At 37.9% G+C, this 23,866-nt stretch overlaps 1 protein-coding gene across 2 annotated transcripts in view; it reads right to left on the bottom strand.

The window, feature by feature from the left end:
* LOC128867502 (protein slit) overlaps positions 1–20,614 on the bottom strand; it is a 62,314-nt gene extending 41,700 nt beyond the window's left edge. Inside the window, exons 1-2 of one of the 2 annotated variants that reach the window (XM_054108765.1) lie at positions 20,029–20,614; positions 13,305–13,361 (exon numbers count right to left, since the gene is read on the bottom strand). The gene's annotated coding sequence lies outside the window, so the exon portion shown is untranslated. The remainder of the gene's footprint in view (positions 1–13,304; positions 13,362–20,028) is intronic. The other variant, XM_054108764.1, reaches the window with a different exon arrangement.
* Between the last annotated feature and the right edge of the window lie 3,252 nt (positions 20,615–23,866).

The following is a 23,866-nucleotide window of genomic DNA, read 5'->3' as shown; positions in this document are numbered from 1 at the left end:
ATGGTGCGAAAACCTCAGAAGTGTTGGGCAACTGCTTGGGTAAAAGAAAACAGCCGCTTACAAGTGGCGTAAACGCTTCAGAAAAGGTCTAGAGTCCATCGAGGATGACGAACCTAACGGCAGACCGTCGACATCGGAAACTGATGGAAACATCAATAAAGTCAAAGAAATGTTGATGAATAACTGCGTTGATATTACCAAAGACAGATTTCTAAGGCTGAATCTGTACCAACATTTATAAAGCGCATAATTTCTGAAGACGAGATGTAGGTTTATGAGTATGACACCCAGTCCAGACATTAGGCGATTGAGTGGAAAGCTCCGAATGAACCAAGCCCCTTCGTTTTCAGTCAAAAAAGTAAACATTGCTTACGGTTTTTATGGACCTTTTTGCTAGAAGGTCAGACAGTTAATAAGGACTAATACGTGAAGCAATTTGCTAAAAAAAATAATTTGTAGGAAATTAACTGTGGATTTTCACCTAATTTGGCATCCTGGGATTTTTTTCTGTTTGATTGTGTCAAAAAACCAGATCTATGACGAAATTGTATGAAACGCCAATTCTTAAGAAACCTGAAGTTTGCTGAATCTGCTACAACAAAAACAGCAACATAAAACCTGAAATTTTCTTTACACTCTTTTTTTACACTAATATTGAAAAATTGTCTAAAACTTATTTTAAACTTATTTATTTCGGCATAAGGGAAGAAAACAAAAGTAAGAAGAAACCATGCTAAAGGATTTATATCAATCTTTTCAAGGGCGTAAAAGGAAATAGAGGCGTACAAGGAATAGGCGGCCGCCGTAGCCGAATAGATTGGTGCGTGACTACCATTCGGAATTCGCAGAGAGAACGTCGGTTCGAATCTCGGTGAAAATACCAAAATTAAGAAAACTATGAAAAGGCTCCTCATAAAAAATATCTGCCGTTCGGAGTCGGCTTGAAACTGTAGGTCCCTCCATTTGTGGAACAACATCAAGACGCACACCACAGATAGGAGGAGGAGCTCGGCCAAACACCCAAAAAAGGGTGTATATATAAAAGGAAATAGATATCTGGGACTAAACGAATAAAAATAAGTCTTACGAAAACCACATAAATCAATATTTAATAGCTTGTATGTTCTACATTATTTATTGTAACTGATACTAGTCGTCGTGGCATCGAATTTACGAGTGACTGAAGGACACTAAGGACGATGTTGGCCTATTCCTATTCCATAGCTTTTTTTAAGGTGCAATAGGCTATTAAACTGGTGTCCGCCTTTATAAACTTGCTTGCCAAGAATGCTCCAAAGGTTCAACCGAGGCCCTAGGTTAGAAAGCCACAAATGAAAGGGTTCTTTCTAACTACGATTACCACAGCAGGCGATGGCGCCGAGTGCGTTCCCATGGCAGCCGGTTCTACGTTACCGGAATGACTCGGGTTTTTATTCCCGACCAAGGGCTGCCGCCCCAGTACACTAGCCCTGTCTAGTGCACCGTATTTTACCCAAAACCTTTCGTCACAGGAGCAACTCATTGCAGCCAGTTTGCTCCAAATACTTCTCTTCCGGGCTGGCGTCGAACCCAACCCCGGACCTGAAGTATTTTACTGCTGCATTTGCCACAAACGGCTCCACCCGAACTCCACCTCGGTTAGGTGTAACCAGTGCAACGGGTGGTGCCATCTTAAGACCTGTTCAGGCCTTAAGACTCACAGGGAGTGGTCCACAAGGTATGTGGCCACGTGTTGCTCCCGCCCACAGGCGGTCACCGCCTCTACGGCGACACTGCCCTCAGTGCCGGCACATCACACTGCCGCCACTAACAACACCTCAACGGCCAGGAGCCCCCAAGAGCAACACGACTCCCTCTCCAACCCACAACCCTCCTGCTCCTACCCCAGTGCGGGGACAAACCAGCAGCTCTTGGTCCCCCGCACAGTCTGCTCCGTGTGCCAGACCGTAGTACCTCGGAACCTGACAACTGTCCAATGCAGTTCTTGCAGTGGCTGGTGTCACTTTCGGAGGTGCTCCGGCCTGCACACCACCCGTGAGTGGACACGCGACTACGTTGCCCCCTGCTGCAGAGCTCTGCACCCGCAACCGCCCACCGTGGCGCGACCACCCGACAACATCAGGCCACTCCCCATTTTGCGGAACGCACAGCAGGACCAACGCAGACAACATCACGCATCCCTCACCCCCCGAATTACGACGACCCTCCCGCGAAGCTTCAAGCTTTTGCAACTAAACTGCAACGGACTAACGAGTAAGATTGACGAGATAGTCGACTTCATGAGTCGGTTCGGAATTAAGATAGCTGCGGTCCAAGAGACAAAACTGCACGCTAGCTCCCCCCTGATTACCAGGGACGGCTATAACGTGCACCGAAAGGACCGCGAGCGAGACAACGGTGGTGGCCTAGCGTTCATAGTACACCATTCAGTGCAGTATCGTCTTATTGATGAAGGCATCGACCGCAGGGACAGCACCTTAGAACGTCAAGGTATAGCTGTCCGGTCAGGCGATGCCGAGCTCGAAATTTACAATATTTATATACCCCCTGTCACCTGCTGCCCGGCAGGATATCTCCCCGATATTGGTGCGCTCATCAGGGGAGAAAACCGATTGGTAGTAGGTGACTTTAACGCGCATCACGATCTTTGGCATTCAAGCCTGCCAAATGATCGTAGGGGACAGCTATTGGCAGAGCAGATAGACGATTCGACGTTCAGCACTGTAAACGACGACGCCCCCACTAGGGTAGTGGGCAATTGTAGCAGCTCGCCTGACATAACAATTGCTAGCGCTGGACTGATAAATAGCATAACCTGGCGACCTATGCTATCGCTTGCATCAGACCACTTGCCCATTATCATCTCGATCGAGAGACCCGCCGATTTTGTTTCCGCGGATCACCGGTCATATATCAACTTTAACAAAGCTGATTGGACCAGATTCGCGGAATTTACTGAGAACATCTTCGCAGCCCTACCCACTCCCACCGATGTGCGCGCAGGCGAACGCGCACTCCGCAAGGCGATTACAGCCGCCGCGGCTCGCTTCATACCTGCTGGACGGATCCGGGAATTACGTCCCAATTTCCCAGCCGAAGCAGCCGTTATGGCAAACGAGCGTGACCGTCTACGCCAGGCCGATCCCGGGAATCCTCGTATAAAGGATCTCAATTTGGAGATCCGGCAACTGGTCACCCAACATAAGCGGACCAAATGGGTAGAGCATCTGAAGTCCTGTAACTTCACCTCTGGTGTGAGCAAGCTCTGGTCCACCGTAAGGTCCCTGTCGAACCCGACGAAGCACAACGACAAGGTGGATATCACCTTCAACGGTCGTACTTCGTCGGACCCGAAGAGATGCGCGAGCTATTTTAGCCGGCAATTTATATTGCATCCTCCGGTCGACAGATCCAAACGTTGTGCCACCAGACGGCTGCACAAACTGCCCTACAACAGTGCACCGCTTACTTTCACCAGCGACGAGGTTCAGGGGGCCATCAAACACATGAAACCATCAAAAGCCATTGGCCCCGACGGACTAAACATGCTGATGCTGAAAAAGCTGGGTCCATTGGGAGTAGAATATCTCACAAAGGTCTTCAACCTGTCTATGGCCACTCTCATCATTCCTGATAAGTGGAAATTAGGGAGAGTGGTCCCACTGCTGAAGCCTGGGAAACCCGCCAACCAAGGGGAGTCTTATCGTCCGATAACTCTCCTTTCCCCAGTAGTGAAGACACTTGAGGCCCTTCTACTCCCACTCCTCACTAAACACCTGACTCCAGCCCCACACCAGCATGGTTTCCGTAGAGTGCACAGTACCACCACGGCACTCACCGTCATAAACACCCAGGTAAACCGCGGCCTTAACCAAAACCGCCCCTGCGAGAGGACTGTCCTAGTAGCGTTGGACCTACAAAAGGCTTTCGACACAGTCAGCCACGCCACGCTACTAGATGACATTTTACAGTCGACACTCCCGCCAGGGCTGAAGAGGTGGACCGCGAACTACCTGAGTGGTCGTCACTCGTCGGTAGTATTTCGAGACCAAACCTCAAAACAGAGAAAAATAAAGCAAGGAGTACCGCAGGGTGGTGTCCTTTCACCCTTGCTTTTTAATTTCTATATTTCGAAACTCCCCCAGCCACCAGAGGGAGTCTCACTGGTCTCATATGCCGACGACTGCACGATAATGGCGTCGGGCAATGACATTGATGGCCTATGCTCAAAAGTAAACGACTACCTCGCCAGCCTTTCTCGCTTCTTCACTGCGAGAAACTTAAAACTTTCTCCCACTAAATCCACGGCGACCCTATTTACCACCTGGACAAAGGAGGTCAAGCTGCCCCTTCAGGTACACGTCGACGATACCCCAATTCCGACGATAAACAACCCCAAAATTTTGGGAGTCACCTTTGACAGCTTGCTCTCCTTTTCGGCGCACACAACCGCTATTGCAACGAGAGTACAGAATCGCAACAAGGTCCTCAAGTCGCTTGCCGGCAGCACTTGGGGCAAAGACAAAGAAATGTTGCTGTCGACTTTCAAAGCAATAGGCCGACCGGTTCTGAACTATGCCGCGCCTGTCTGGTCGCCTGGAACCAGTGATACGCAGTGGACGAAGCTTCAGACCTGCCAGAATACTGCCATCAGGACCGCGACAGGATGTCTCCTGATGTCTCCTATCTACCATTTACATGACGAGGCGCACACGCTCCCGGTTAAGGAGCATAACAAAATGCTCGGCAAGCAGTTTCTGCTTGGGTGTCACCGTAGGCCTCACCCATGCAGACACCTGCTCGAGCCTGAGCCACCTCCCAGGCACATCAGGAGACACTTCCTCAACTACGTGGACGAGATCCAGGACAAAACGGACAGACCTCTCCAGGATCGGACAGTATACAGACAGGCTATGAACGACATTCATCGGGAGACACTTACCACCTTCCTAAGCTCCCGACCCCCGAATGCCGTTATCGGAGTCCAACCACCACCCATCGCAGACGAAGAGCTCCAGCTTCCTCGAGAGTCCCGCGTAATCTTGGCACAACTACGTTCTGGATACTGTAGCAGGTTAAACTCCTACCTATCCAGAATCGACCCCGACATACTAAACATATGTCCTGCATGTGAAGGTACCCCGCACGACACTAACCACCTCTTCACATGCCCCATCAAACCCACTCATCTAACACCTCTCTCCCTCTGGACCCAACCCGTCGAAACTGCCAGTTTCCTGGGCCTACCGTTAGATGAGCTAGACGAAGACGACCGGTAATTTACACTACACTGACAGGGCGAAGATACTGCTACAACAACAACAACATGGCGCCGAGTGCGCTTCAGCCACAAAAAAGCACCTCATAAAAAACCTTCCACCGTTCGTAGCCGCCACAAAACTGTAAGTTCCACTATTTTTGGAACAACATCAAGGCGCTCACCAGAAACTGGAAAAAAATCTCGGCTAAACACCAAACAAAGAACGTATGCGTCCATTGCAATCGTTCATATCCATATCTTTTCGATTAAATTATTTTATTCCTCCGAAGTTATCATTCGATTTTTGCGGTAATATTTCCTTTATGATTTTGGATGTCAACGAAAACATTGTGTGTAGTTTTTTTCGAGTCTAATTAACCTCGAATACCAACGCACAAACAAAGTATATATGTATATATATGTAAATTTATGAAATTCTGGAAAATATTAGAATAGAGGAAGATCCATACAAATACGTATTAGGGTGGGGAACTTTGTAAACATAGAAGAAATAACATACTCGTACAAGCATATGAGCATAAATACTTTTATTGTACAATTTTTTATTGAAATGTGCATTAAAAATGTAAGATTCCTGAGTTAATTGTTTTAAAGGAAATGGTTGAAATTAATCGTCCCCTTAGTATAACAATAGCCTATGTGCTCATAGGCTATTATTTTTTTATTGAATTTTTGGATTCTCCATCTCGATTTTATATGTGGTCAAAATTTTGTCAAATTCTAGTTCCACAAAGTGGGTCAAAACGTCAGTCAAAAAATAATAAATATTTACAGACATAACGAGATTTGAGTGAGAGCTACTTTCGACAAAAAGTTTGAAATTCATTTTCTCAAAACATCAAAAAATGTGTAGGCTATTTTAATACTAAGGGGACGTAATATCAGCAGAAATCAAATCCACAATCTATCATCGTTTTCAAATTACTTTAGTTTATATTTAAAAATTATCCAAAAACGTATGGAAAGATTTAGTAACTGGTTTGAAAAGTATTTCCCAACCTAGAAAAATATTTTCTTATTAAATTTTACGCATATCGATTGTGTACTAAAAATGGATCTTCCCTAATATCACACATAAAAACACAGTTCTCCAAGAATGAAAGCCCAGTCACAGCGAATGCGTAAACTCATGACTCCGATCGAAAAAATTAAAGTAGTTTATTTCAATTAAAGCCAATTAGTTAGAAACGACGAAATCGTAAGCGACTGAGACCAAAACACTTCGCAAGTGCTGAAGAAATATGCATCATTGTTCAATGTACTACATATTTATATACATATGTATAGGTATGTAGGTACTTGTACGTAAATATATTTTGTTAAAATTTGTGTTCTAAGCAAATACGTGTAATATACAACATATACATACTTGTGTAACATGACTGTAAATGTATTGAAAGAAGTGAATTAAATTTAACTGGGCTCTAAAATGTAATGCAGTTTGGAATATTCAATTCATTGATGAATCAATACTGGCTATCAATGGGCGATAAATTTTAATTACAGCTGCAAGTGAATATATCTACTCGTATAGATATGTACAAGCATATGTATGTGCGAATAATTGAGGCTGCTCAGATCCGCAAGTACAAAATGGAAATGGACCGTAAGATGGGGCACGAATTGGCCTTGAGCCAGAAGTCAACATGCATCGTAACTAAAGAAACTAAATATTGTTAAATAATTTCAAATAATGAGAGAAATACGTGATTTTTCAATAAAGTTCTTAAAAAACATTAGAAATTTTCATACAAAATGTAATGCCAGAAAGAAATCAAAAATAGTTTAAAGTATTTTTGTAATATCTGTTGTAGGAATGAATGGTATATCCACTGTTGATACAAAACATCGTTAATTTCATTTCAATTTCAGAAAATATTTAAATGCGTTTTATAGTACACTAATTTAGCGAAAGTATTTTGCTCGATTAGGTGTCCCAGGATAGCATCCATGGTCCACTTTTGTTTGCCCAATTATACTTTGAATCAAATAAAAGTGGCGCAAAATTAATCACCTTATCAGACGATTTATAATTTTTGAAAATGAGGTTATAAATACATATTTGACGCATTGGGGCAATGAAGCTTTGAAGCAACGGAGTATGTAAAAGTGAAAATAAAGATTTCCATTAATAAGAAATATGGTTTGGATGATTAATTTCGCGCTACTGTGTATAATGTGCCAAAAAAACTGTGAATTCGGAAGTGAAACACAAAAAATTTTAGTAATTATTTTTCTTTTATCGAACTAAAGTAAAAGAGAAAGCTTCATCTACAACAACAAAGAAAGCTTCAGATAAGCATACGCCAATCCAGACACCGTTAAAAGGCACTTTGGCGCCTCAAATTGAGGAGTGAGTTCAGATTTTATTTTATGTTTTATATTTTTTCTCATTTCTTTTATTTAAATTGATTTTTTTTTCTGTATTATATTTTTTTAATTGTTTTGATTTACTTTATTCCTTTCTAATCCACAGCATCTTGCAAATGAAATCATTACCAAAGAAAAAGTTGCATGGGCAATCAAATCTTTTTCACCCTTTAAATCTCCGGGGCCAGATGGGATCATTCCAAAGATGTTACAGGAAACCTGGGACTGTATCCTACCATGGCTAGAGGAAATTTTTAACGCGTGTTTAAACTTAGGCCATATTCCAGACAGCTGGAAACTAGTCAAGCTCGTCTTTATACCAAAAGTAGGTAGAAGAGGACATGAATCAGCGAAAGACTTCAGGCCAATCAGTCTTTCGTCTTTCCTGTTAAAAACTTTTGAAAGACTTTTGGATACGCACCTCAGAAGCTCTTTGGAGAGCTCTGGTATATCAACTGCACAACACGCATACCTTAAAGGCAAATCTACGGAGACGGCGCTTCACGAGGTTATCGGAACAATAGAGGGCTCTCTATGCCATCCAACGGGCGTTGATAGACCTGGAGGTGGACAGTTGCATTAGTAACTGGGTCATCTCCATGCTAGAAACGAGGACCATCAAAGCTAATATGGGTAATATCAACATAACCAAGAAGGTCCACGGGGGCACTCCACAAGGGGGAGTACTATCTCCACTTCTTTGGCTATGTGTGATAAGCAAAATCTTAACAAAACTTGACGGAGGTGGGGTAAAAGTGGTGGCGTACGCTGATGATGTGGTGTTAATGGTGTCAGGACTGTGTCCAAATACGATCAGTGGGATCATCCAAAGGGCGTTAGGCGAGCTTAACTCTTGGGCCACAGGATATGGGCTAAGTTTAAACCCGCGTAAAACAGAACTTATGCTTTTTACGACCAGATACAAGGTATCAATTTTTACACTACCAAATATCAACGGACAAACTCTGTCCTTATCAACCAGTGTTATCAACCAAGTACTTAGGGGTAATTTTGGACTCCAAACTTAGCTGGAAGTTAAACGTCGAAGAACGGGTAAGGAAAGCAGAAATTGCTTTATATGCCTGCAAATGTATGCTTGGAAGAAGTTGGGGTCTTCAATCTAAGCATACATTATGGCTGTAGAAGGCGGTTATACGACCCATTTTATCGTATGGTTCGGTAGTTTGGTGGAAAGCTCTAGGGAGAGAGTACAATACCAAATTACTCGGCAGAATACAAAGATCAGCCTGTGCAATAACGGTCGGTGCAATCAGATCATGTCCTAGAGAGGCTCTCAATGCACTGACACAAGTTATTCCAATAGACCTACATATAAAGAAGACGGCAACCATGAGTGCATTTAGGTTAAATGAAGCGGGTCGCTGGAAAGGAAAACTTATGGTCACGCTAGTCTATTATTGCGACAAACTCAGTTAACCTCGGTGAGGACTGACTACATCGTCCCGATGGTAACGTTCAATAGGAATTTTGCCACACTCTTTCCTTCTAAAAAAGAATGGAAGAAGGGATTCTATCTAAACAACTTCGATACCACAGTCTATACAGATGGCAGTAAAATGGATTGTGGTGTTGGAGCTGGTATATATTCTCATAGACTTGGAATTGAAAAATCTGTGCGTCTCAATAATACCAGCAGCGTCTTCCAAGCGGAATTACTAGCAGTTGGGCAAACCTGTAGGTTACTAATCGCAGATTTCTCTTTTAAGGGTAATATCGCTATTCTTTCGGATAGCCAAGCCGCAATCCAGGCGCTGGACGCGACTATAACAACCTCTAAAGTGGTGGAGCAAAGTAGGAATAGCCTCACCAACTTGAGTGAAAACCATAGAGTAACCTTGATTTGGGTCCCGGGACTCCGGAACATAGAAGGTAACGAAAAAGCTGATGAACTGGCAAGAGGGGGATCTGCCATGAATAGCGCTCTTGCAGTACCACTATTCACTCCACTAGGTGCGGTCAAGAATGCAATTTCCCTAAAATACCTTCGAATTGCAGATTGTAGATGGAGAGACCAGACGAAATGCAAAATCAGCAGAACGTTATGGCCCACCTACAACCTCAAGCAATCGTTGACATTAATAAACATGAAACGACGGGACACCTGCAGACTTACGGCAGTCATAACTGGCTTCTGGTCTATCGGAGAACAAGCCGCCAAAATGGGCATCCCTCACAACACATACTGTCATAGTTGTAAACAACCGGAGGAAAAAGAAACAATCTTCCATTTCCTCTGTGAATGCCCTGCCCTATGGAAGGACAGAATGTTAACCCTGGGCTAACCGCTGTTCGAGAGTCTCGAGCAACTGTCTGGCGTAGACGTCAACAACCTAATAAGGTTCCTAAACCGCACAGACTGGATATAATCCTGCTGCAAATAACTGTTAAACAATTTGGTAACGAGGATGTGGCAACAAAATGGTGCGGAAGCGCTAGTTGGATTCTGGATGAATCACCACTCTAACCAACCAACCTTATTCCTTTCTATTTAACTTAAGTTAATTTTTTATTTTTCTTTTTTATTTATTTTTTAGTTTTATTATCGGTCAGTCCATAAGTTCGAGCGTTTTTTAAAGGTGGTTTTAAAATTAATAAAAAAAGATGTTTAATGTATTTATTAATTAATAATATATTTTCCTTCCTTATTTACAATGTCTTCCCAACATTTAGGCAAATTTTTAATTCCCTGCTCAAAAATTGTCTGTCCTTGGAGCCAAAATGCGCTTCGATATCCCTTTTTATAGCTTCTTTTGAGGAGTTGTTCTTGTTACTCATATGGGATTGAAGTCAACGGAAAAGGTGATAATCACAAGGTGCAATATCCGGAGAGTATGGTGGATGAGGCATTAGCTCCCATCTGAGCTCGTTCAGGTTGCATAATGTTTGTCTTGCGGTATGAGGTCTTGCGTTGTCGTGGTGAAACAAAATTTTGCGTCTACTCACTAAAGACGGTCGATTTTTGTAAAGTGCCTCATTCAGGTTTGATAGCTGATGGAAATAATAATCAACAGTTATTGTCTGGTTCAGTTCCAGAAGTTCGTAATAAACAATACCGTCCATATCCCACCAAATAGACAGGAGAATCTTCTTGGGGTGAAGGCCATCTCTAGGGCTCGGTTCTGGTGTTTTATCTCTATCTAACCATTGGCGTTTGCGAACAGGATTATTGTAAAGGATCAATTTTTCATCACCAGTCACTCTCTGCTGTAGGTTAGCGACGGAAAGTCTATGCCGAACCCATTTTCCCAGTTTTGAAACCTTTTCCAACTGAACTAGGAGCTTGTGAACTGTTCCATGCGATGAATTTAACCTCTGAGCTATCATATCGACTGTTAAATTTGGCTCAGCTTCCACGAGTTCGAGCAAGGCAGGCGTCGGAGTTAAAGACTTCAGGACGACCAGCGCGCGGGACATCCTCCACGTCGCAGTTACCACTTCGGAATTTTGAAAACCACTTTTGCGCAGTTCTTACCTCTCCGTGAACAGTGTTGCCTTTTTATCACTTTTATAAAAAAAATACAAAATATGCCCCTTATACGCGTTCAAAGACTCCATTTTATTTTTTAACAACACGTGCTTCTATCCGCGATTAAAATCACTTGTTGAATGCACAATATATCAAAGAAAATATAAATAGTTTCGTTATATTCCGCGAATAATTTTTTGTATGCAAAAATCCAAGGCGAATTTATTACAGGTGACAGCAAACACATATAAGTAAAACCCTACATGCATTTGTTGTTGCGTTTGGTGCAAGCATCATGTCAAAATCAGCAAGCAAATGTAAACATACGAATGTAAACATACCAATACATACAAACAAAGCATATCATTTTGACGTAAGCCATACCTACGGCGAAAAATTCAGCTGGGTGAATGCTGTCACCTTATTAAATCCACCTTGCAAAAATCGTACAAAAGTGAAATTATGGGTAAAATACGCACGAACTGATGGACTGACCGATATTTTTATTTATTGTTTTATTTTTTACTTTTGTTTTTACCTATATGTTTTTATTTTTAATTTTTGTTATTTAAATATGTTTTATTTTATTTAAATTTTATTTTATTATTTTATTTCATTTATATAATCTTATTTTGTTTTACTTTATTCCTTTCTATGTAATCTTAGTTTACTTTTTAGATTCATTTTGTATAGTTTTGTTTTAATTTTTTAATATGTTTTATTTTATTTTATACATTTTTTTTCTTTTTATGTAACTTAATTTAATTTAGTTTCATATCTATTTTAATAATTTATTTTATTATATTTATATGATATTATTATTTTGAGCGGCTGCCGTAACCGAATGGGTTTATGCGTGACTACCAATCATAAGTGCGTAGGTTTGGATCTCCGTGCATGAAACACCAAAATTAAGAAAAATATTTATCTAATAGCGGTCGCCACTCGGCAGGCAATGGCAATGGCAAACCTCGGAGTGTATTTTTGTCATGAAGAAGCTCCTCAAAAAAAATATCTGCCGTTCGGAGTCGGCTTAAAACTGTAGGCCCCTCCATTTGTGGAAGAAGCAAAATTAGAACCGAAGCTCGGCCAAACCCCCAAAAAGGATGTAAGTGCCAAAAGGATGTAGAATGAATATAGCATATATATAATGCAGTGTTTGTTTTACTTTACTTTTTACTTATTTTGTTTTATTTTTTATTCTTTTATTTTGTTTTTTAATTTTAGTTTCTTTACGCTTTTTTGTTTATTGTAGTTTTTTTTTGTAATTTCATTTTATTTTATTTTTTATATATATAATTTTCAATTTACTTAGTTTTTTTATTTCATTTCATGTAATTATAACAAAATAACATTTAATGCAAGGAAATGCATTTTATTTAATTTCACTTTACTGTATTCATTTTTACTTCATCTGATTTTATTTTATAAGTTCGCAACTATTTATACCCGCCTCTGCCCAATTGTCAAGTGTACGTGAAAAGTATTTTACACAATTAGTAGAATGTCGAAATTTTGTGTTGAACATGACGTTGAAAGATTTTCTATATTTTGTAATCTCTTCTTGTCCCTTTATTTCTTTGCATCCACACTAAAAAGTTGTTATGCGGTTTCCCCTAACTGAAGGCGAGTTGGAAAAAGCACAAATTTATCACCTGAGCACATTTTGTGCCGCTTGGTTTATTCTTCACACACATTTCAGAGTATGTTAAATACACGCATACATACATATGTAGAAATTTGGACTAATTAGATTTATAAATATATGAAAATATAAGAGTTAGTGATTATTTATCTCCTGTATAAAAATTAGAGTAACTTTTCGAGTCCAGCGCAGTCTGATTTGCCATTGCTTTTTTAACCAATATTTTCACTAAATCTCGAGAATATAATTTAATTTTAAATTTCATTTAAATTAGGATAAAACTGATTAAAATAGGGAGGGTACAGTCCATATACTATTTCTTTTATGTTAGCTAAGGCATTAAACTTTCCGATGGGAGGGAGTTAGCTCTACTCAGAGTGAAGTTTGCACAATTTAGTATTTCTATGCACAAAAAGAATACCAAAAACATTGAAAACATCTATGATTTAGTAAAATCCACATTTAAAAACATTAATTTTTTTATTTAATTTAATGTATGTAATAATTATAATTTTACTTACAACAGTTCCAAACTGGAATGCCAAAGAAATTTCTTTTACCCAGTCGAGGAGTAAGTGCTAAAACAATAAGAATAATGAGAGAATTGCATTTGTCTTAAATTTTTGAATTTTCCTTTTTATTTTATATTTTATATTTTCGTTAGTAGAAAAATTGAAAATAAAGACAAAAAAGTTGCGTACAGAAAAAGCGCCGGTAAAGCAGGTATAGCTATTCAAATGCAAAATTATCTAGTATTTAGTACTTTTATTTCTAAGAAATTCCATTAGTACAAATTTTAATACAACTAGTCCCCAATCACCTTCAGATTATTTGTTGATTCTCTGGAACAAGCGGGCATAATTGCACTTATTATCTACTCGGTCAGTATTTTTTATTTTGCAGGAAATTGTTCCATATTTGTCTCACACAATGCACAGATTGGTGGACTAACGGATGGGGGGTTATGTAGGAAAGACTTGATCAATTCTCTTCGTGTAAATTTCATTGTTGTTGATGTTGTAGCAGTAACTTTGCTCTGTCAGTGTAGTGTAATCACCGGTCGTCTTCGTCTAGCTCATCTAACGGTATGCCCAGGAAACTTGCTGTTTCGACAGGTTAGGTCCAGAGGGAGAGGGGTGGTAGGGTGTCAAACGGACATGTGGAAAGGTGGTTAGTGTCGTGCGCGGTGCCTTCACATGCCGGACATATGTTTAGTATGTCGAGGTCGATTCTGGATAAGTAGAAGTTTAACCTGCTACAGAACGTAATTGTGCCAAGGTTACGCGCAGCTCTCGGGGAAGTTGGAGCACTTCGTCTACGATTGGTGGTGGTTGGACTCCGATAACGGCATTCGGGGGTCGGAAGCTTAGGAAGGTGGTAATGGTCTCCGAATGGATGTCGTTTATGGTCTGTCTGTACACTGTACAATGTAAATTTCGTAATGCTGTTCGCAGTTCGCAGTGATCATAGGAAAGGTTCCAGTATCATGAATCATATGTATGTCTTTGTTAGCAGCTACGTAATTTTCCAATTTTTCCTATTGATAAGAATTTAATATGCCATATACTTTATTTTACGAAAATACTGGTATGAACAAAGTATAGTAGAATATTAGTATCAGGTACTTTAGCAGGTACTAATTTCGTAAGTAAACATCATAGAAGAGTCGTAATGAATAAAACATGCATAATATGTACATACATTTGTATGTACATATATACAATACGTAGAAATGGCTGCAAATGTCTGATACTGTATCTGATTATAAAGTTTATTAAAGCTTAGACATTTATACATACATCTTATCACTGAAACTTATGTATATATATACTAAGTATTAAAGCACATTTATCACTTTTTTATTTTAGCGTTTCCATTTTTGTTTGATGACAAATATTTTAAGAAATGAGTTGTAATAATTATGTGCCTGTCTAGTCTCACCACCTGAGCAGCTTTCACTACCAGAGTTTTTTTTTCAAATTAGAATATGTATTGAAATTATTTGTAACTACACATGTACATATATATATATATTATATATATATATATAATTGGAGCGTACACCCGTTTTGGGTGTTCGGCCGACCTCCTCCTCCTATTTGTGGTGTGCGTCTTGATGTTGTTCCACAAATGGAGGAGCTTTTTCATGGCAGAAATACACTCGGAGGTTTGCCATTGCCTGCCGAGGGGCGACCGCTATTAGAAAAATGTTTTTATTAATTTTGGTGTTTCACCGAGATTCGAACCTACGTTCTCTCTGTGAATTCCGATTGGTAATCACGCACCAACCCATTCGGCTACGGCGGCCGCCGTCACATATATGTATGTGAATATATTTATGTATATGGTTTTTGGTATTAAATTCGATCGGAATCCGTGACACTTGGTGCATTTGTCGATAAAAAAAGAAAGACATCACACTTTTTAGCAACTTAAACTCGATCGTAATGAAATGTGTTTAGTGAGAATTTATTATTTCAGTGCATGTGTATGCACGTACGTATATTTATGACCGTCATCGAGTATTAAAAACAGAAATAATATATGGTTTCAGAGGCACTGGCGTGGCTGTCGCAGGCTTTTCACCTCTGGCATCATAAGCTCTGCATTTCTCGTGCCATCACCTGATTACTGTTGGTAGGCATTAACGAATGAGCGACGAAGGGTTTGATAGCCTTAGGCGAACGCTTGCAAAATACTAAGACAATTGTCACGCCAAGAGGTTGGAGGGCGTTCAAACACTCTCATCTATATGAATGTATGTATAACTGGAACATTAAGACCCACTCCACAACAGCATTGGGGAAAATATGAATATGTCTTCAATAGAGTTAGTGGCAAAGAACTCCGCGGAGAAGTATACGCTGACTGAGACTGACAATGGCCGTTCGGCCATGGTAATATATTATATGTATGAATAGAGATTAATGTTAGCTCGGTTCAATTTATTTCTCAGTCTAAGTTCAAAACGAGACTAAACTTGATAACACTGGTTTACAAATAATTAATGACTTTTTCATCCAAGAGCCAAGCCATCCAATCCTATGTAAAACCGAAAATTCAAAAATTATTTAAGTCATGTGGTTTTTGAGATGTGCTCATAAACGGTTTTAGATTTAAGAAAGTAAGTTGATCATATAGCTTTCTGGAGTATCTGTTAATCGGTCATCAATGCTTCTGCACTATGCTGTATATTGTGTTAACGCATAACTAAATTTCCCATACTTCACTTTTCATTAAAATTAACCATTTTGAAGATATATACACATATTTATCATTATTTATTTTTATAATTGGCGCGTACACCCTTTTTTAGGTGTTTGGCCGAGCTCCTCCTCCTATTTGTGGTGTGCGTCTTGATGTTGTTCCACAAATGAAGGGTCCTACAGTTTCAAGCCGACTCCGAACGGCAGATATTTTTATGAGGAGCTTTTTCATGGCAGAAATACAATCGGAGGTTTGCCATTGCTTGCCGAGAGGCGACCGCTATTAGAAAAATGTTTTTCTTAATTTTGGTGTTTCACCGAGATTCGAACCTACGTTCTCTCTGTGAATTCCGAATGGTAGTCACCCACCAACCCAATCGGCTACGGCGGCCGCCTACACATATTACAAATATTCCAAAGAAAGATAAAAGATAAACAGTTCAGATAAATTTATACGTATAAAAAAATAGGTACATATGTATGTATGTATAGAAAAAACGGTTTTCCAAAAAAGTTTGTTTACTCATTTTTCTAAATCCAAGATATCTAGAAAAAATGTATGATATAAATGAAAAACTCCTTCATAGATGTAAAAGTTATTCGCATGAAAATACAAATTCTAAATTTTGCATGGGCCAATACAGAATAGATGATATCATTAGTTGATATTCCTAAAAACTAATTACTTAGCGAAATAAACTTGAATTATAAAACTATATATTGAAAATATCTTTATACATTTTTTTCAAGGATAGCAAGAAGAAGATATCAAACTTGAAAAGGCTACATCATAAGTTGAACGAAAAATTGTACCGAAATATACTTCAAGGGTACATACGCCAACCTATTATACATATACATAAATTGTATCTTATTACACATACAGTCACCCATCTACCATTTAAATTAACTCTCGAAGTCAACTACAAACATACATACATACAGGAATGCAAAAAGATGCAATGGCGTTCGACCTTAGCGTCAACTGAAGCTGTGCTGTAATCTATTACGAGCTCATACACGTGGTTCAAGCCACGAATATATTACATATATACGTACACACATATCCATATGCATACAAGTATTTGCCTAGTGCACAGCTCTGTAAACACATCAACACAAAATGGGTGGGTATTTGTCCACTTGCAATACAAACAAGCCCAGTATTATCAGTGTTTAGGTTTTGTGTTTTTCACGAGTAACATACATAAGCCCACATACATATATTTATCTTCTGCTCGTACAATAATATTGTTGTGTTTCCATTCATGTGTGTGCATTTTTGTTTGTTTGTCGTTTCTCGTTTGGCTGTGCATTACTGTTCACTTCTCTTATTTATGTGTGGCTCTTCCCTTTCAATTTAAATCAATTTAACTTATTTTCTTCATTTAGGTACATTCAACGGTCCATGCCGCCTTTGTTTTTTTTTTCTTTCGGAAACATTTTGTTTGTAGAAAATTGTTGACTTCTTCTCGTTTGCTTTGCGTCAATGATTTACCCATATATTTGTTGTAAGTATTCGTACAATTCGACTTAAAACTGGAGGCTCCTCCATTTATGGAACAACATCAAGACGCACTCCACAAATAGGAGTAGCTCGGTCAAACACCTAGCAGAAGTGTATGCGCCGATTACATATTTATTTTTTTTATTCGTTCAAGCATTTTAAGAAACACAAAATGTAAAACAAAAGTTTGATAGATTAAAGTGATGTTGCATGAGTATTAAGAAAAGGTGATCTAAACTGTTTTATTTTTACTGACTAGTTTTTTAGAAACAGAAAATTTAAAATTAGTTATAACCACAAAAGCTGATTGTGATAATGTGTAGCATAATATTTCTATGTGGAGAATGCATGTATAAGCATGTGTGTATATTATCTCTATCGACTACTTTCTTATCAGTTTGTATTAGAAAAAGTTAGTAAACAATTTTATGTATTTAAGATGGTGTTCTGATACGACAAAATAAAAAAGTATTTCAAAAATTATTTATAAATAAAATTTTCGAAATTAAAACGCACAGTCAAGGGCGCAGACTGGGTTTCGATTAAGCGCAGATAGGAGGTCAATGTCCACTAAAGTAGTTAAACATTTTATTTTATTTTATTTGTTTTTTTGCCAAGACGATTTACGACACTTTTATTTTGACACTGTCAGCGTATTTGTGCACGGAATCGCGACTGCCATCCTTTCGTGCAGGCAAATGAGTCATGCTGAAACAACATTGAAAAATATAAAGTCCTTAGTGTTGGTTTTTATATGGGTTGACCTTAAAGACAGAATCCAGCAACAAATAAAGCTCTTACAGTGAATCTCGTTTGAACCTGTGAGATAAAGCCTCCTCTTGAATGAAGTATCCAAAAATTAAAAGCTTAATAAAAATTAAAAATTTTTTGTGTGAAAACAAAATTGTATTTTAACTACAGATAGATCCAAAATAAAGTATTTAAATCAAACGTCGAAGCGTTCTGAAACTAAATTTCGACATGTAAGGCAGCTGGAACAAGATTCAGCTGAAAAATCACTTTTTTTATGTAAATAATAGTAAACCCGGCCACGCTTCGCTATGGCTCAATCTCAATTAAATTAATGTATACGTAACATAACACAATACATTAGTTTGCTGTAGAAAACGTAATTCAAACTTCTTGTTGTTGTATGCGCATTACATAATTCCCATAATGCTGCTGCTTTGACACTATTTGACCGGGTATTTGAATCAATTAATTCCAGCGCCACCCAACTTGTCAAATTTAGGATTAAAATATTTGTCATCGTCTTGAATCTGAGCCAAGACGGACCATTAACAAAAATGTTTAGAGATATCTCTAATGCAGTGCCAGCTATCGGAAAAGCATGTGCATTTTTTCTAATTGACTTGAAGGCAATTTATTCTGCGCAGGTTTGAACTCATTTGGCTAGAAATTTTTCCAGTTTAACGGTCAAAAATATACGCGAAAAAACGGCTAAGTTTTCATATTCTAAATTAATATACTAATTTTTTATCAATACTAATTTTTTTATTCGTGACATTTAAAAGTGTAAAAATTTCGACCCTATGGAAAGAAAAGTTATTTATATTTATGCGCAACTTGAGTTCAGCAAGTTTGCTATTGCAAACTTTTGCAAGAGCCCTTTAAGAGATATCAGTTCAAGAGATGGTAATATATATTAGTTGTTGTTGTTGATCAGCTTACTGGATCGTTTCAGAACTGTAAAATAGATTAAAAGAGAATTCATAAAAATGTTGGTATCCGAATTACCAAGCAAACTGTGCGTTGAAGAAATCAGAATGCTAGTTCAAATGCTCGATGAACTGCCAAAAAGCCACTTTTGACCACAAAAATACGTCAAAATCGACCACGGCGGGCAATTAGACTAAATTTGACAAGTAAATATCAATTTCTGGGACTAGTTATATTTGGAGTTATTCCGCGATCAATATACGATCAAGATACGATATCTTCAGCGAATTGGTGTACTTTGTTTTACCATTAGTCCATATATTTTAAAATCACTTCCCAGCCATTGCATTCAAAAAGCTCACCCAATAGTAGAAAAAGGGTGACGGAAAGGGTATAGGTTCCATCTTATTTTCTCACCTCTTATTTCATCACCAATAAGTCGGATGGAGGAATAGAGTCACCATAAATTTTGCATGTCCAAGGTCGAATGTTTATCAACAGGTCAATATTGTTCCCTTCACAGAAATTTATCCTAATCTTGGCTTACCACAGCTACCACTTTTATTCGTAAAAAAACTTATTACAATTTTCTCAATGATCTCTACGGCTTACCCCACTCAATATGTGAACACTTTAAGCACTCTCAATGACAGAGATCTTCTTTTACTTTAGTATTGTTAATTTTTTCAGTATGCGTTTGGCAAAATGTTAAGCGAGTTTGCTGACTTTAAAAAATATATAGCATTAGATATATTAAGAATTATTAATTCATTATAATAATTAGCTACGTAAATTGCACACAAAGAGCAGCTTTAAATATCATTTTTCCACAACACTTAGTAGTTTACCTACCTCTTAAAAAATATTATTCGTAATTTTCGAGAATTTTCGTATATTTTTAGTTCCAAAATGTGACATCGTTATCACGACACGTAGCATTCAAAAGTATAAACTTTGACACTTCGACTTATCAAACCGATTTACAAAGTAATTTTATAGGAGCATAATATATGAAACTTATCACAAATGTGTATAAAAATACCATTTTTTACTTTCGATACACAGTACATATATTTTTTTATAAACCATTACCCTTTTCTGCACAACGGATCTCACTTTTTAAGGATTCTTTTCATTTACTTTCCTATCGGAAATTTTGCTTCACGTTCTGCTATCTAAATTAATTATATTTCATTTTCCTTTCTTTCACAAATTACCCCCACAATTTTCACTTTTATTTGAATTTTGCGTCGGTGTATTCGTATGTAGTTTTACTATTAATTCGAATTTCCTTTGATGCACGCGTTCTAATCAGTCCGATAAGTACCGTACCAAACGTAACATTAAATTAAAACATGATCGTCGCATCGCATTTGCCCCAGGCAAACAGAACGCTCACGTACAGCGAGAATCGTTGCCATACAGTGAAACACCCCGAGCACACAACTTAAATTGAATGGCTGAGTGACCGATCAGCCGACAGCGACACAGTAAAAGGAAAATCAAACCGAATGATAAGCATTCGGAGGCAACGACAACTAACTGTTAAATCAGCTGTCCACTGGAAAATGGGGAAAAATTTCATTCAAGATATCGCTGTTATTTCACTTGGCTATGTGTGACTAACAGTAACTGCTAATGTTGGTACTGATACTACATATATTATGTATGTATGTATAACAGCAGTAGCAGGGAAAACAACAATAAATTTGTATGCAGTAGGTGAGAAGTTGTGATAATGGAAATGTTTGCGCTGTGATGCCTCGTTGATCGCATACTTTTCGAAAACTCACGATCGCACATGCATACAGATGTGTAGGTGCGTATGTATATTTACACCAATGTGTAATGTTTCAGTGAACCTTTCAATTTGAAAATTATTATCAGCAATGTAATTTGAACTAGTCAAGGCGGAGGAAAATGAAGAAGAGTATGAATGAGCAAGTCAATTTGATTTTTTAAACAGAATAGAAGGTGACATATGTATGTATGTATATATTCATATTGATTCATATAGTATGTATGTAAGTATACTGCATTGATAAGTAAAGTATGATATCAATCAGTTCTCTGCGAAACGACAAACCGAAAAACTATTTTACGGATTATCTATGGAGATTTCTTTCGCATCATCATTGGACAAACTAGAAAATTGGCATAGCATGTACCTACATATACATACATACATACATGCATACATATGCATCCTTAAACACAGGTAAGTTACACGAGTAGCACCCGCATAGCTTATTTGCTCAAGAGAACGTGTGGAAACGCCGTTTATTCACATTATACATAGAGACATTTTTTGTTCACTCTTTTAAATGTTCATTTATATAAGAGAGTATTCTTGTAACTGATCGGCTAAGGTATACTAATACTCAAATTTAATTACTACCAACAACAAATTTTTAGAAATTGGTGAAAAAAATTCGCATTCTCAAAACCAATGTTTAACTCTTAAGATCTGTAGTACCTAATTTCATACATACATATGTATGTATGCATGTATATGTATACATATATTAAAAATTACTTTCCATGTTGAAACGGACTTTCCTCCACAGTCTGAAATACGCATCTCTATGAAATTTTAAACTTTTCTAGTCCAACTGCATAAGGAACACTAATGATGAGTTCACGTTTTAGTAAATATTTCACGCCATATTTAAAAAATAAAATAATGATTAGAGGTTGACCGAATTTCTACTCCGGCCATATTCGGCCACAAAAGTTCGCTGGGTTCTCGCGAATTTTTACGGACCACTTTTCTGTTTTTGTATAAACTTTTAAGTTTTATAACATTTTTAAAGAGCTGCATCGAATTCAATATTTTCTATTAAAAAATAGCTGTAAGATATCTACACCATTCACCATCGGGTATGGCTGGTGGACAATTTATGTATTCAGTGCTGCAGGTGCATTCCATTCAGATACATGCTCACATGCAAAATGTCCCCGAAATTTAAGAGTTTTTTCAGAATTGAAGCTAATTGGTATTTTGTCTCTGTTGCATTCACCTTATTAAAATTTATTCCCAGGTGCTGTTGCAGTGCCATGATCATTTAATAGCAAATGTTAGCATAAAGCAGTAAACTTACATGGATATGTACTGCAATGGAACGAAAATAATCATTTTGGAACCAATTATCGCTCGATCGCATTCTTCTATGTAATATCATCCCTCTCTCTTTGGACTCATCCTACTTTGGAATAACACGTTCCTTGGGCTTACCGTTGGATGAGATGGACGAGAACGAGCAGTGACTTCGCCGTGCCTGGCAGGACTTGATAAACTCAAACCTCAAATAGCATGCATGGAAATCCAAATACAGATCCAAATAGAGATTCCTCCTTGGTCTGAAATTTTTTTCACACATTTGAATATTTTCAATTCTGACTTAAAAAACATTATTTCGATAGTATGGCCATAATTTCATAAAACTCTGGTGGACTGATGGGATAACTCTTTGAGGTCGAATCCAGGATCAGTTCCTCATAAGCTATCAAATAGCAAAACCCTTCTGTATGATATCAAAAACAAACAAAATTGTTGCAAAGTGTTAAAGCTTGTATGTACTTATATGTTTGTATGTATGTACTTATCATATACGTAAATATTTTAGGTTTCTTCAAATTAATTAAACTATGTGTGAGCTTCTTTTTATTATCAAAACTTATTGATATTGATGTGATGGTACTCGTATTTTGTTTCGTCTTATTGATAATACATTTTTGTTCGGTTTCGGCAGAACATTGATAAAATTGGCTGAACTTCGATTCCACTTCGACTTGAAAAAGAAATGTTCGTTCGCTCTCCAATAGAAATGAATGATGGTAGTTGCTGCAAGATGGAGAAAATTCAATTGACATCTACTTGAGTATGTATGTATGTATATACAAATATAAGTTTGTATGCATTATTTGTATACCTGTATCTATATATGTATGTACATGTGCACTTACTTATATATGTATGTATGCGTATGTATTTCAAAATATCCACTGCGATTACTTGCTTGCAATCATTTGCTTCATCGCTCTTTGAATTATCACTGCAATGTTAAGTGAATTTAAAAAAAATTACAAAATAATATCTATGCAATGCGCTTACCTATGTATTTACATATGTATGTACATATACACTATACTTGCATATACATTTGTACATATCTATATAACCTACCTCATTACTAGACAATGTTTTTGCAAATTTTATCAGCATTTCGAAATGTTTCAACTTCAAGACGGCCTGATAAGGAGCAAGTTGAGAAAAAATTGCATTAGTATGTTCAGTTACTAAATAACTACACCGTCGAACCAGAAAGCGAGAAATTAATGACATAATATGAGTTCGGGTCAATAAATGAGACTCGCTGGTTTTTCATGCCTTTATACCCGTTCTAGAGCAAGAATGGCGATAAGCGATGATTCAACCTATTCCTGTGGTTATTTTTTATTTATTGTACGTCGTCCAATCTACTAGAACTTTACTCTTGAGCAAGAGTGATGATTAAACTGTAGGTAATATTAAAATATACATTCGTGCATATATATTTATTTTTAATTTTCTAATTGTTGTGCATAGTTTCATTACTACTTTTTCTGACCATAAAACAGGTTTTTGGCATTTTCTCAGATATAAACAAATAACACAGCCTGGCTCCATAGGATAAATTACAGGGCTAAT

The sequence above is a fragment of the Anastrepha ludens genome, chromosome 6 (assembly GCF_028408465.1).
Source record: "Anastrepha ludens isolate Willacy chromosome 6, idAnaLude1.1, whole genome shotgun sequence".
NCBI lineage: Eukaryota > Metazoa > Arthropoda > Insecta > Diptera > Tephritidae > Anastrepha > Anastrepha ludens.
The sequence above is the reverse complement of the archived record's forward strand: the minus strand, read 5'-3'. Positions and strand labels throughout refer to the sequence as shown.